We start from the raw sequence: 12361 nt of genomic DNA, 5'->3' as shown, positions 1-12361 counted from the left end.
GCATGTACAGATGCAGTGATGCGGATTCCATGCGGTCCAATGCAAGTCAATAGCGGCGAAAGCGCCACGCTTCCGCAAAATAATTGTTAGTAGCTGCGTTTTTTTCCGCAATGATAATCCGCAGCGGAAATTTCCGCAGCATGTGCAGAGCACATGCCGATTATCATTGGGGAACATGGCAAACCTTCTACCAAGCGTTTTTAAGTGTTTCTGCAGCAGAATTGCCGCTACCCCTGGCCCCCTCACACCACCCACACAGCCCCCTGGATGCCCCTCACACCACCCCCCTTTATGCCAGCACAGCATTTATTCACATGGTCAGTTCTCCCCGCCTCAGTCCTCACAGCACAACGCAGAACACGAGCTCCTCATCACCATCCTCCTGTCCCGGCACAATGTGCGCACTGCTGCAGCTGCAGGTGGAATAGTGTCCACTGACTGGACTAAGGAAGCCCCGCCCCTTCCGGTGACATCATGATTCCATGAAATCACTCCTCCCCCTCAAGACATCAACTCCAATCTAGACGCTCCCCTGTTGCTGAGGCGCGGTGACGCTGTAGCTGGGTGATTGCAGTCAGAGTAGTGGTGTTTGGCGTCTGTACTACAGGTAAGAAGATGGGAATGTGCCAAGGTGATTACTACATTCAGGACAATAAGTAGCTAGCTGTAGGTGTGCAGAATCCCACTCCCATTATTGTCAGGGTCTCGCACCCCCTCATGTCGTCGGCTGTCAGGCTCCCGCACCCCCTCATGTCGTCAGCTGTCAGGCTCCCGCACCCCCTCGTGTCGTGGGCTGTCGGGCTCCCCCACCCCCCCGTGTCGTGGGCTGTCGGGCTCCCGCGCCCCCCCCTCGTGTCGTGGGCTGTCGGGCTCCCGCACCCCCCCCTCGTGTCGTGGGCCGTCGGGCTCCCGCGCCCCCCCCTCGTGTCGTGGGCCGTCGGGCTCCCGCGCCCCCCCCTCGTGTCGTGGGCCGTCGGGCTCCCGCGCCCCCCCTCGTGTCGTGGGCCGTTGGGCTCCCGCGCCCCCCCCTCGTGTCGTGGGCCGTTGGGCTCCCGCGCCCCCCCCTCGTGTCGTGGGCCGTTGGGCTCCCGCGCCCCCCCTCGTGTCGTGGGCCGTCGGGCTCCCGCGCCCCCCCTCGTGTCGTGGGCCATCGGGCTCCCGCGCCCCCCCCTCGTGTCGTGGGCCGTCGGGCTCCCGCGCCCCCCCTCGTGTCGTGGGCCGTCGGGCTCCCGCGCCCCCCCCTCGTGTCGTGGGCCGTCGGGCTCCCGCGCCCCCCCCTCGTGTCGTGGGCCGTCGGGCTCCTGCGCCCCCCCCTCGTGCCGTGGGCCGTCGGGCTCCTGCGCCCCCCCCTCGTGCCGTGGGCTGTCGGGCTCCCGCACCCCCTCGTGCCGTGGGCTGTCGGGCTCCCGCACCCCCTCGTGCCGTGGGCTGTCGGGCTCCCGCACCCCCTCGTGTCGTGGGCTGTCGGGCTCCCCCACCCCCCCGTGTCGTGGGCTGTCGGGCTCCCGTGCCCCCCCCTCGTGTCGTGGGCTGTCAGGCTCCCGCGCCCCCCCTCGTGTCGTGGGCTGTCAGGCTCCCGCGCCCCCCCCTCGTGACGTGGGCTGTCGTGCTCCCGCGCCCCCCCCTCGTGTCGTGGGCTGTCGGGCTCCCCCACCCCCCCTCGTGTCGTGGGCTGTCGGGCTCCCGCGCCCCCCCTCGTGTCGTGGGCTGTCGGGCTCCCGCACCCCCTCGTGTCGTGGGCTGTCGGGCTCCCGCGCCCCCCCCTCGTGACGTGGGCTGTCGTGCTCCCGCGCCCCCCCCTCGTGTCGTGGGCTGTCGGGCTCCCGCACCCCCCCCTCGTGTCGTGGGCTGTCGGGCTCCCGCACCCCCCCCTCGTGTCGTGGGCCGTCGGGCTCCCGCGCCCCCCCCTCGTGTCGTGGGCCGTCGGGCTCCCGCGCCCCCCCCTCGTGTCGTGGGCCGTCGGGCTCCCGCGCCCCCCCCTCGTGTCGTGGGCCGTCGGGCTCCCGCGCCCCCCCCTCGTGTCGTGGGCCGTTGGGCTCCCGCGCCCCCCCCTCGTGTCGTGGGCCGTCGGGCTCCCGCGCCCCCCCTCGTGTCGTGGGCCGTCGGGCTGCCGCGCCCCCCCCTCGTGTCGTGGGCCGTCGGGCTGCCGCGCCCCCCCCTCGTGTCGTGGGCCGTCGGGCTCCCGCGCCCCCCCTCGTGTCGTGCGCCGTCGGGCTCCCGCGCCCCCCCCTCGTGTCGTGGGCCGTCGGGCTCCTGCGCCCCCCCCTCGTGCCGTGGGCTGTCGGGCTCCTGCGCCCCCCCCTCGTGCCGTGGGCTGTCGGGCTCCTGCGCCCCCCCCTCGTGCCGTGGGCTGTCGGGCTCCTGCGCCCCCCCCTCGTGCCGTGGGCTGTCGGGCTCCCGCACCCCCTCGTGCCGTGGGCTGTCGGGCTCCCGCACCCCCTCGTGTCGTGGGCTGTCGGGCTCCCGCACCCCCTCGTGTCGTGGGCCGTCGGGCTCCCGCACTCTCCCCTTGTCGTTGTCTGTGGAGAAGATTAATACATATTTTCATTTTTCAGGTTTTCTCTTATAAAACAAGAACCCTGAGCTTCTGTCTTTGACCGAAAAAATGGCGTCTGACAAGTCGCTGCTGTCTGCAGAAATGAACACAAACATGGAGGAAGCGCTGTATGAACAGATGCTGATGAAGGTACGAAAGATGAATTGGAGAGGCCAGCAATCACCGGGTGAATGTCTCCTCCGTCAGCCGCCGGGGGCGCGGCAGTCTCCAACATTTACCTAATGTGTATTGTTGGCTTTAGACCCCTCACAGTTGTACTATTTTGGTGCAGGAAAAATCAGTTTGCAGAACCATCCTGTTCATGTTACTCACTGATTCTCACTTGTTGCCTCATTTCAGGCCAAACAGGAGATACAGAGCAGAATACCGAACTTACCAGAAAGCAGAGAGATCAGATCCCAGCCGGGTGAGATGGGCGTCCTCTGATTATTATCCAGATTACTTTGTGCATATTATGCGACAGATACCACAGTGGGGCAGTGGGGTCTTAATGACTGCAACGGTCACATGATGCAACCAACGTGGGGGGTCACATCGTTTTTTCTTATACAGTTGGTTACATGTAAATGCTGCTTGGCTTTTGCCGATTTTATTGTGTTTTTGTTCACTTTTTGTTTTTATTTCTGGTAGGTTTCTGCATTAAAACTCGCACATCCAAAAATACCAAAATCTTTATTAACATCTGCAAGTCGAACCAGATCTCAGCGCCCCTGGACCTGACGGAGCAGGAGTTAGTCAGCATCCTGGAATCTGATGATCCCTCCGGCTATCGAGTCCCCATGAGCCTTGGAGAGCCCCACGTTGAAGTTGATAATAGTACGGTTTTTTTTTTTTTTTTTTTTTAATACAGCACGTCTCTTTTTAAAGGGGTAGTCCAGAGATATCCTTAAAGGGGTTAAAATAGCAAGTATTACAACTTACTAATCCTCAATGATCAAAGGTGCCGTCTCCACAGGTTCTGGTAGGTCCACTTCCAGTCTGCGGAATAAAGTTTGTTGTTGTCTTTTGAACTTTTTTGGTTTAGATTTGGGACTTAAAGGGATTGCCCACTACTTGGATTCCCCTTTAAGAACTTATGCTAATTATTCATAGCAGCCCAACTAAGGTCAATGGATTGATTCGGCATCGCAAAGTATCTAAGTCCTGGTGCACTTTGTCATACAGGTGGAGGCGGCTGCACGGCATACGACATAGTGATTAATGGCACCTTCTTTGAGAAAATTAAGGTAACTGCAATTGCTTATTCCGACATACGAGCTGTCTGCTCTCCTTTGTGTCAGCTCCTTACTTTGTATTTTTTTTATTAGAATAATGAGCTTCTCAGGGAATTTTTTATCACCGTGGCCATGGAGGGACTAGAGAACAAGTACGAAATGGAGCTGTCAAGAGGTAACGACCGCATCACTGATATTTTCCTTGATTTTTCCAACACAAGGACTTGTTCTTTCGTGGAGCAAGTTTACCATATAATATATTGAACATTTTTATGTACTAACCTGTTGTATGGCACCGTATCAAATGCCTTTGAAAAGTCCAGATAGACGAAAACCACTAAGTTTCCCTGGTCCAACCTAGAACTTACCTCCCCATAGAATCTTTTCAGATTAGTTTTCAGGACAGATCCCTCATAATCATATGTTTAGGTTATTCTTATTGAGGTGCTCCAGGTTAGTATCTCTTAGATAACCCTCAAAGATGTTGCCCACAGTACAAGTTAAACTTACCTGCCTATAAATTCCAGGCTCAGATATTATACCCTTCTTGAATATTGGTACCACATTTGCTATGTGGGTGTAACATTGGTGGATATGGACCCACTGCGCCACGGGAGGGTTGTGACTAGGTGTCTACTGGGTCTCCTCTACAACCTTTGGTGGTGAGGATAGACTGGGCCGCCAGTAGACACCAGGTACAACTTCAGTGCAGTCCCCGGGACTGCAGCAGCATTCCGGAGGTACCAGGGTACCAGACACAGGAGAGCGAAGACAAGGACTAGGTCAGACAGTCTGAGATCGCGGCAGGAAGCACAGGTTCAGGATAGAGAAAAATGGCAAGGGGGACAGGGGTTTTTGATACCAGAAAACTCCTTTAACGCTTGCAACCTCTGTTGCTTGACTGCAACTCAAACAGTCAAATCAGTCAGTAAGAATTTAGGGCACTTCCATGGCGATATTTTGCATCAGTATTTGTTAGCAGACGCCAGGAGTGGATCCAAAACAGAAGAGGTGAAAGTGTTTCAGTTACTATTTTTCACTGTGTTTGTTCCCCTCTGGTCTTCAGCTTACAAATACTGCTGTAAATTAGTGCCCAAAATACTCACTGTGTGAATGAGGTGAGGAAGCTGCTTGTAGTACTGTAATAGAAGTCCTTATTCTGAGGATGAGTGCTGTAATTCTTGTCTTCTCTGCTCCATCAAACTCCCCAGAGCAGGGGCAACCCCTGGGGCAAAACTGCTGGCGGCAGATGTCCAGACGTATGACTCAGTGATGTGTGATGGACGCCGACTCCCAAACAAAATGAATCAGACACATACAAAATAAATACACAAATCATTGCAATTAGGTGTCAAACGTTCTCAAATTTATTTAAATTTACATGACACCGAAAATGGCACAACCCTCGACTCACGAAGAGTCACCCTCCAGCGCTCAGGAGAGGAAAACCCCCTGTGGAGGAAACCTCTAGGGAACCATGGCTCGAGGGCTGCCCTTCCCTTGGGCTTAGAGAGTTAGTGCCGATATATGACGGAGTTTTAGAATTTGTACATATTTACAGAGAACGACATAACAAATATAGACTATTAATGTGATAGCTGCGATATCTGTCACCACATTTATTGCTGGAACGAATTTAGTTGATCTGATTTCCCAGGTGGATCTACCACTTCTCCCTTACAGATCCAGCTCCGTCTCTCAAGAAGTTGGGCACTTGGTTACAGGGGTTGCTCATTATGGATAACCCCTAATAGGATGAGTATCCCCCCCCCCCTCCCAATTTATCACCCATTAAAGTCAAGGATCCATCCATGAACTCCCAAAGAAGAGCAGCTCTTTGTACATAGTAACAGAAGGGGATCCTGTTTTGGGGACCCCCCCTCTGTTACCTTCCCTTCCCCCCGGGGTGTCTAAGAAGACAACCCCTTTCCCTGCTAGAACCTCCAAATTACACCAACGTTGGCACATTACGTGGGGTGGTCAAGCTCAAGGTCCTCAGGCGCATCATCAGTAATGGCGCTGATCATGGCAGTGCGGCATTCTTTTATGGAATCTTCTTTATGACACTTGTTTATGCCCTCACAATAGTTGTCATGGCTACTACAAGGGCTATTACTGATGCAGGGTCCAAGTATTAACCCTTTCATCATTGGTAATTCACTTTCATTATGGAGGCAAATAATTGTACTTGATACCAAGCAGGAGTCTTATCATTACGGCTTCCCTTAGGCACCATAAGAAATACAGATTATAGAACATACGTACAAGTGTTTCAGGAGTGTTTTGCACTTTTTAGATCCATAGATTGGGCTTATAACTAGCACTTTACAAAGCAGAAAATTAAGAGGAAATTACTTGTAAAATAATATTATAAGGAATTGCATTTCAAGCATTTTCCTAATGTGCATTCTGCATACTTGCATAGTTACATAGGTTGAAAAAGTTTGAACTTTAATGTCCTAGGTCTATCTCCAAAGTTATACATTTTCTATTACTAGATTATTTATAACCCACAATGTCATGTTTTGTTAAAAAAGTATCCAGCTCTTCTATAAATGCTGTTATACTATCTGCCATTACTATATCTTGTGGTTGGCATTCCACAGTCTGACTGCTCTAACTGTAAAGAATCCTTTCCTATTAAGTTGCCAGAATCGCTTCACCTCCGCTTGTTATGAATGTTCCTGGTGCTTTGTAAGGTCCTGGAAAGTGATAAGTCATGTGCCAGTACTATGCATTGACCACATATGTATTTATACATATAAATGTATATTTATGAAGGAGATGATAATTACCCTTCATAGAGGTGTTACGATCATTCATAAATTGCTTTCATAGGTTTGATCTCCAGGATTAGGAGAGATTTGGGGTGTAAACGTAATAAACAATGAGTAAAACATCAAAGCAAACGAAAAAGGGTTTGTGACCCAAACTGGTAGGTGAGACCGGCTAGCCCCATATTATACGAGATCACAACCAGGTTTCGCCTGAGGAGGGCAGCACTAATGAGTCCTCAGGAGCGCATAACCCTGAAATATGCAGCGATTCTACACTACCCATTATAAAAGGGTTTAATATGCTACTTACTACCATGTTTTAGCTAAGATACAAGGCATACTTGTAAGGAGAGATGAAAAAGGTGATGGGGGACAAAATATAAATTTACTGAGGAACTCTATACACTAGTGGCCAAAATTGAGGCAACACCCCCAAGATTTATGAATTTTTAGCATTTTGCCAATACAAATACAAATTTCATGAATGTTTTTGATTTCACAGTAAAGTTTTTAAGTAGAAATAAAATCTCATATAGAAACACAATATTAGCAGGAAATTTGTTCATTTGTCAACAAATTGGACACTATTGTTACTCAGATGACTGTGGGAGAAAAGCCATTGATTTGTCCTATTTTCATATCTAACACTGAATGTTAATACTCAGTTGGACAGCCCTCGGCCTTGATGACGGCCTGGCATCTACTTGGCATGCTATCTACCAGTTTGTGTAAATCAGATGGTGTGATGATATGAAGCCATGATTTGATGATGGCTGCAGTGAGTTCCTGCTTGTGTGAAGCCCGCTGTTTTGACACCGCTCTTTTGAGCCGAGCCCAGAGATTCTCAATAGGATTGAGATCTGGGCTGTTTCCTGGCCAATTCAATAGCTGGACATTTTTGTCCTTGAACCAAGAGAGACATTTTTTAGCTGTATGGCATGGGGCTCCATCTTAAAATAAACGGTGTCCCTTCACCAAATACATCATGTGCCGAAGGAATGAGTTTAGGCTGAAGGACTTCCTTGATGTACTTTTCAGCATTAACTGTTTCTTCAATTACCTGCAGCCGACCACCTGCATCTCTGGACACGCAGCCCCCTACCATAACACTCAGAGGAGGCTTCATGGTGGGTATTGTACCCTCTGGCAACCAGTCCTTTCCAGGTCGTCGTCGAACGTAGCAGACACCGTCGCTGCCAAAGATGGATATGCGTGTCTCATCGCTCCATATAACATTTCTCCATTGTTCAATGGTCCATTTACAATGTTCTTTGGCCCCTGCAGACGTTTCTGATGCTGTGAGGTTTTCAAAAATGGCTTTTTACCTGGTATTCTGGCTCTTAACCCCGCGTTTACCAGTCGTCATCGAACCGTCCGATCAAACACTGTCACTCCGGTGTTGACAAGCTCCTTGTTGATGTTAACAGCAGTTTATTTCCTGTTATTTAGGGCGATTCTAACAATTCTTCTATCAGTCTGAGGACTTGTAGCCTTCTTCCTTTCTCTACCTGGTTTATTCTTTATCGAACCTGTCTCTTGAAACCGCTTACACACTTTGAGAACGAAAACATGTAATTGCTTACCTTCTGATGACAAACTGGCTTTAAAATATAAAAACCGCATTTTAATCGCACAATATCTGTCTTAAATCACACCCAGGTCACTATAAACCAACATAGAATACATATCGCAGAAGAGGGCATGTGTACAAGTAAGTAGGTCAGTGAAAACCTCCATTAAATATTGGTGATGGTGAAAAACTGAAGGTGTTGCCTCAATTTTGGCCACTAGTGTATAACACAAAATATAAACAAAAAAGAAAGGGAAGAACATTTCTGCACAAAAAACGTGTCGCTCGGCAGGAAAATCCCCTTGATATTGCTTTTTTTGAGATTTTTTTTTCCCGTTCTTTAGAAACGCTGCAAAAATACTGAAAGAATAGACATGAAACTGCTTCAAATCTGCAAGGATTCACTTTTCCTGCTTTTCCTGGTACTATCAAACAGCGTTTTTGGGAACTTGGAGCTCTATATTACAAATATGTCCGTCCCTCCAGTTGAAAGAAATTAACATTTTCCTGGAGGGAAGTTTATATTTTACATTATGTCAGTTTTTGTCTATCGATGATAAAGTGCAGTTTGCAGCAATTTTTATTGTGACATATACCCAAATCATTCACGAAAATATTTCACATTCAACGCGCGTCGGACGGGCCTGCGTGCTCTCACATGCCAGGCCTGAGTTTCAGTTCCAGTCCGACCCTATTTATCATCTATGGTTTCCCTTCAGAGTGAAAAATGCTGAAAAATCGGAAGTTCCTGGGATCCATTTTTGAACAGAATATCAGAACCAAATCAAAACCGATGATTCAGGAAATGGACATAATGGGGTAAGTCCCAACTCTAAGGTACAAGTCTATGGCATACAGTCTGTAAAAGACGACAGAGTAGGCTGCTGTTGAGCATCGGCGGCTTCTTCTCTGATGTTCCTCGCTCATCCATGCAGTACATGGTCGGCCATTCAATTGATTGAATGTCTTATAATACCACATTTCCCCTAGAGACACAAAGTATGACGAGCGCCACTCCTCCTGGTGATAGGTTATACCCAACAGATGGGGCAGCGCCACTACTCGTGGTGATGGGTTACACCCAACAGATGGGGGAGCGCCACTCCTCGTGGTGATGGGTTACACCCAACAGATGGGGGAGCGCCACTCCTCATGGTGATGGGTTACACCCAACAGATGGGGGAGCTCCACTCCTCGTGGTGATGGGTTATACCTAACAGATGGGGGAGCGCCACTCCTTGAGGTGATGGGTTATACCCAACAGATGGGGGAGCGCCACTCCTCGTGGTGATGGGTTACACCCAACAGATGGGGGAGCTCCACTCCTTGTGGTGATGGGTTACACCCAACAGATGGGGGAGTGCCACTCCTTGAGGTGATGGGTTATACCCAACAGATGGGGGAGCGCCACTCCTTGAGGTGATGGGTTATACCCAACAGATGGGGGAGCGCCACTCCTCGTGGTGATGGGTTACACCCAACAGATGGGGGAGAGCCACTCCTCGTGGTGATGGGTTACACCCAACAGGTGGGGGAGCGCCACTCCTCGTGGTGATGGGTTACACCCAACAGATGGGGGAGCTCCACTCCTCGTGGTGATGGGTTATACCCAACAGATGGGGGAGCACCACTCATTGAGGTGATAGGTTATACCCAACAGATGGGGGAGTTCCACTCCTCGTGGTGATGGGTTATACCCAACAGATGGGGGAGCTCCACTCCTTGTGGTGATAGGTTACACCCAAAAGATGGGGGAGCGCCACTCCTTGTGGTGATGGGTTACACCCAACAGATGGGGGAGTGCCACTCCTTGAGGTGATGGGTTATACCCAACAGATGGGGGAGCGCCACTCCTCGTGGTGATGGGTTATACCCAACAGATGGGGGAAGTTGCAGAATGGCTTGTTATGGTGCAAGAACAATGTGGACATTGTTTTTTTTTTTGTTTTAACTATTATGCCTTTATGTTCTTTATTTTTTTCCTACAGACCCTCCCAGCTAACTCCAAGCAAGTCCCTCATCTCAGAAGTTGAAAGGTTTGGGTTACTTTGAGGTTTAATGCATGCATTTACTTTTTTTAGAATCCCATCTTACAAAAGATATAGGATATCCAACTTCTTGGACTCCAAGAATAAGGAGGCTGCAGTCTGAAAGTAACCCAGCTGCCCTTTTTAAAGAATATGCTGGTGTGGGGCAGCTACCCGGATATTCACTGTGCAGGAGAACTGCAGCTAAGCCCATTCACTTTGCTGGATCTATGCTGTCGTTCCGCTGCACAGTGGAGGCCATGATGCCAGTGTGCAGGGAATGACTGTGAAAGGGGCTATTCCTCATTACCAGCATCAGTGCCCCTTTATTATATTAGAGATTGACCCCAACAGATCATAAATTGATGGTGTACCCTTGCATTATACTGCTTCCTTCCTTTTTTTGTATCAGTTCACCCGTGAAACCAGATTACATGATTGTGACGGAACCTCCTGTAGGACACCCAAGTTTTCTGGTGGCTGAAATCGCTTTACCTAAAGTGGTGAGACCCTTAGATGTGGTTTAGGATTGTGACCTTTTTGCATTTCATGTGATTTCCAATAGTCTTCCCTTATTAAGTCTGTGCCAACCTCGTGCTACCGGTCCTCCTCTGCCAACTTTTATCATCACAGCTTTGATGTGTCCACAGTAGCCAATTGCTGGCAGCTGTGACACATTTGCTGGATGATGATGATATCATTTTTTTTTTCATACCATGGTGGGTTGTTTGCAAGCTGTTGGAATGAGAAAGAAGATCTCTGTAAACGACTCTGTCAGCAGAGAACGACTGTTCAAACCAAGCACAGACGCCCAGTGCTTCACGGCGGGACCAGTCATTTATATAAACCTTCCCCCCTGCTTGTTTCCCCTCCATCTCCACCATCACCTCTTCTTTGACAGTTCTGGCTTCATAGATCCAGAGAGGAGATAGAGGGAAAACAAGCTGGTGGGAAGATGTATATATTATTATTATTATTTAATTATATAGTGCCATTGATTCCATGGTGCTGGTGCATATAAATGATGTTATAATGATGATATAAATGATGAAAGAGGTTTGTTGCAATAGTGTAGAACACGCCGCTCTTTATTTTTTCTATATTAATGCGACATTTGGAGGAATCGCACAGAAAATGCTTTAAATGTATTTATTTTTTAATTTGATTTTTCTCATGTCCATGATTCACATTGCGTTAAATGAGGCATAATGAAGATTAAGAATGTTTCAGCTAATGTAGCCTTCATCAGACAGGATAATGTAGCTTGAGGGGACCCACGTGGTTAAATATAGGGGTCAGTTCTGGTCTTCCCAAAAAGCAGATTAAGTAGTCACCACACGGGAATCTGGTGATTACTGGGTTTGCTTTTGGGGACCCCAGATTTCTTCATATAACCGAGTGGGCCTTCTGCCTAATGAAGGCTACATTATCTGAAATTCTGGTACCATTCATTATGCCTCACTTAAAGGGGTTGTCTGGCACTTTAATATTGATGACCTATCCTAAGGATATTCCATTAGTATTAAAGTGGTGGACAACCCCTTTTAATGCAGTGTGAATCCTAAAAATATTTGAAGCCTTTTCTGTGAGCAGTTCCTCCACGTGTCAGATTTAATGTATGAGACGTGTGGAGCTACACAGTAACTTCTAGTTGGCCACGTATCAAGATAAAAGTTTAGATTTTTGTGCACTTGTTGGTTACAACTTTCTTTCCCGTACAGAAGCATTCAGCGACATAAGCGTTGTTACCACGCTGGTCTTCTCTTTACAGTCTTCTGCTAGACCTCTTGTGTTGGACTTGGATGAAGACAGAATAGTCAGACGTCCCGATTTGTATCATCTAGACGTCTTCATTCCTTACAATATCATCCAAGAACAAAGTGGAGCTCAGTTCAACAAGGACAGTAAGGTGAGACAATTAAGCAAAGCTGGACATGTCTTATAGCCCATTCTGAAATCTCCTTCTTAAAGAGGTTCTCTGAGAAAATGTATAAAATAAAATTTTAAAAAATGTATACATTTATTTAGCAAAAATAAATTGTTTTAATTAGGGGATAATTCTATGTGAATACGTTTATGCCCAAAAATGGCAAAAGTATTCTTGGAGTGATACCTTTATTGGCTAACCAGAAAAAAAAAAATATATGCAAGCTTTCAGAGCACAGAGGCTCGTTCTTCAGGCAATATTACAAATGAATTCTTAACATTTGTAATCC

At 48.8% G+C, this 12361-nt stretch overlaps 1 long non-coding RNA gene across 1 annotated transcript; it reads left to right on the top strand.

Annotated features, from left to right (window-relative positions):
* The first annotated feature begins 531 nt into the window (after positions 1–531).
* Positions 532–2946, top strand: LOC141191733 (uncharacterized). The gene is made up of 3 exons (XR_012265451.1): positions 532–607; positions 2556–2686; positions 2897–2946. It is a non-coding gene; the product is annotated as an uncharacterized lncRNA (long non-coding RNA).
* The last annotated feature ends 9415 nt before the right edge of the window (positions 2947–12361 follow it).

Source organism: Phyllobates terribilis, unplaced genomic scaffold (assembly GCF_046119375.1).
Source record: "Phyllobates terribilis strain yellow unplaced genomic scaffold, ASM4611937v1 Scaffold_51__1_contigs__length_9155689, whole genome shotgun sequence".
Taxonomy (NCBI): Eukaryota; Metazoa; Chordata; class Amphibia; order Anura; family Dendrobatidae; genus Phyllobates; species Phyllobates terribilis.
This window is presented reverse-complemented; position numbering and strand designations above follow the sequence as displayed.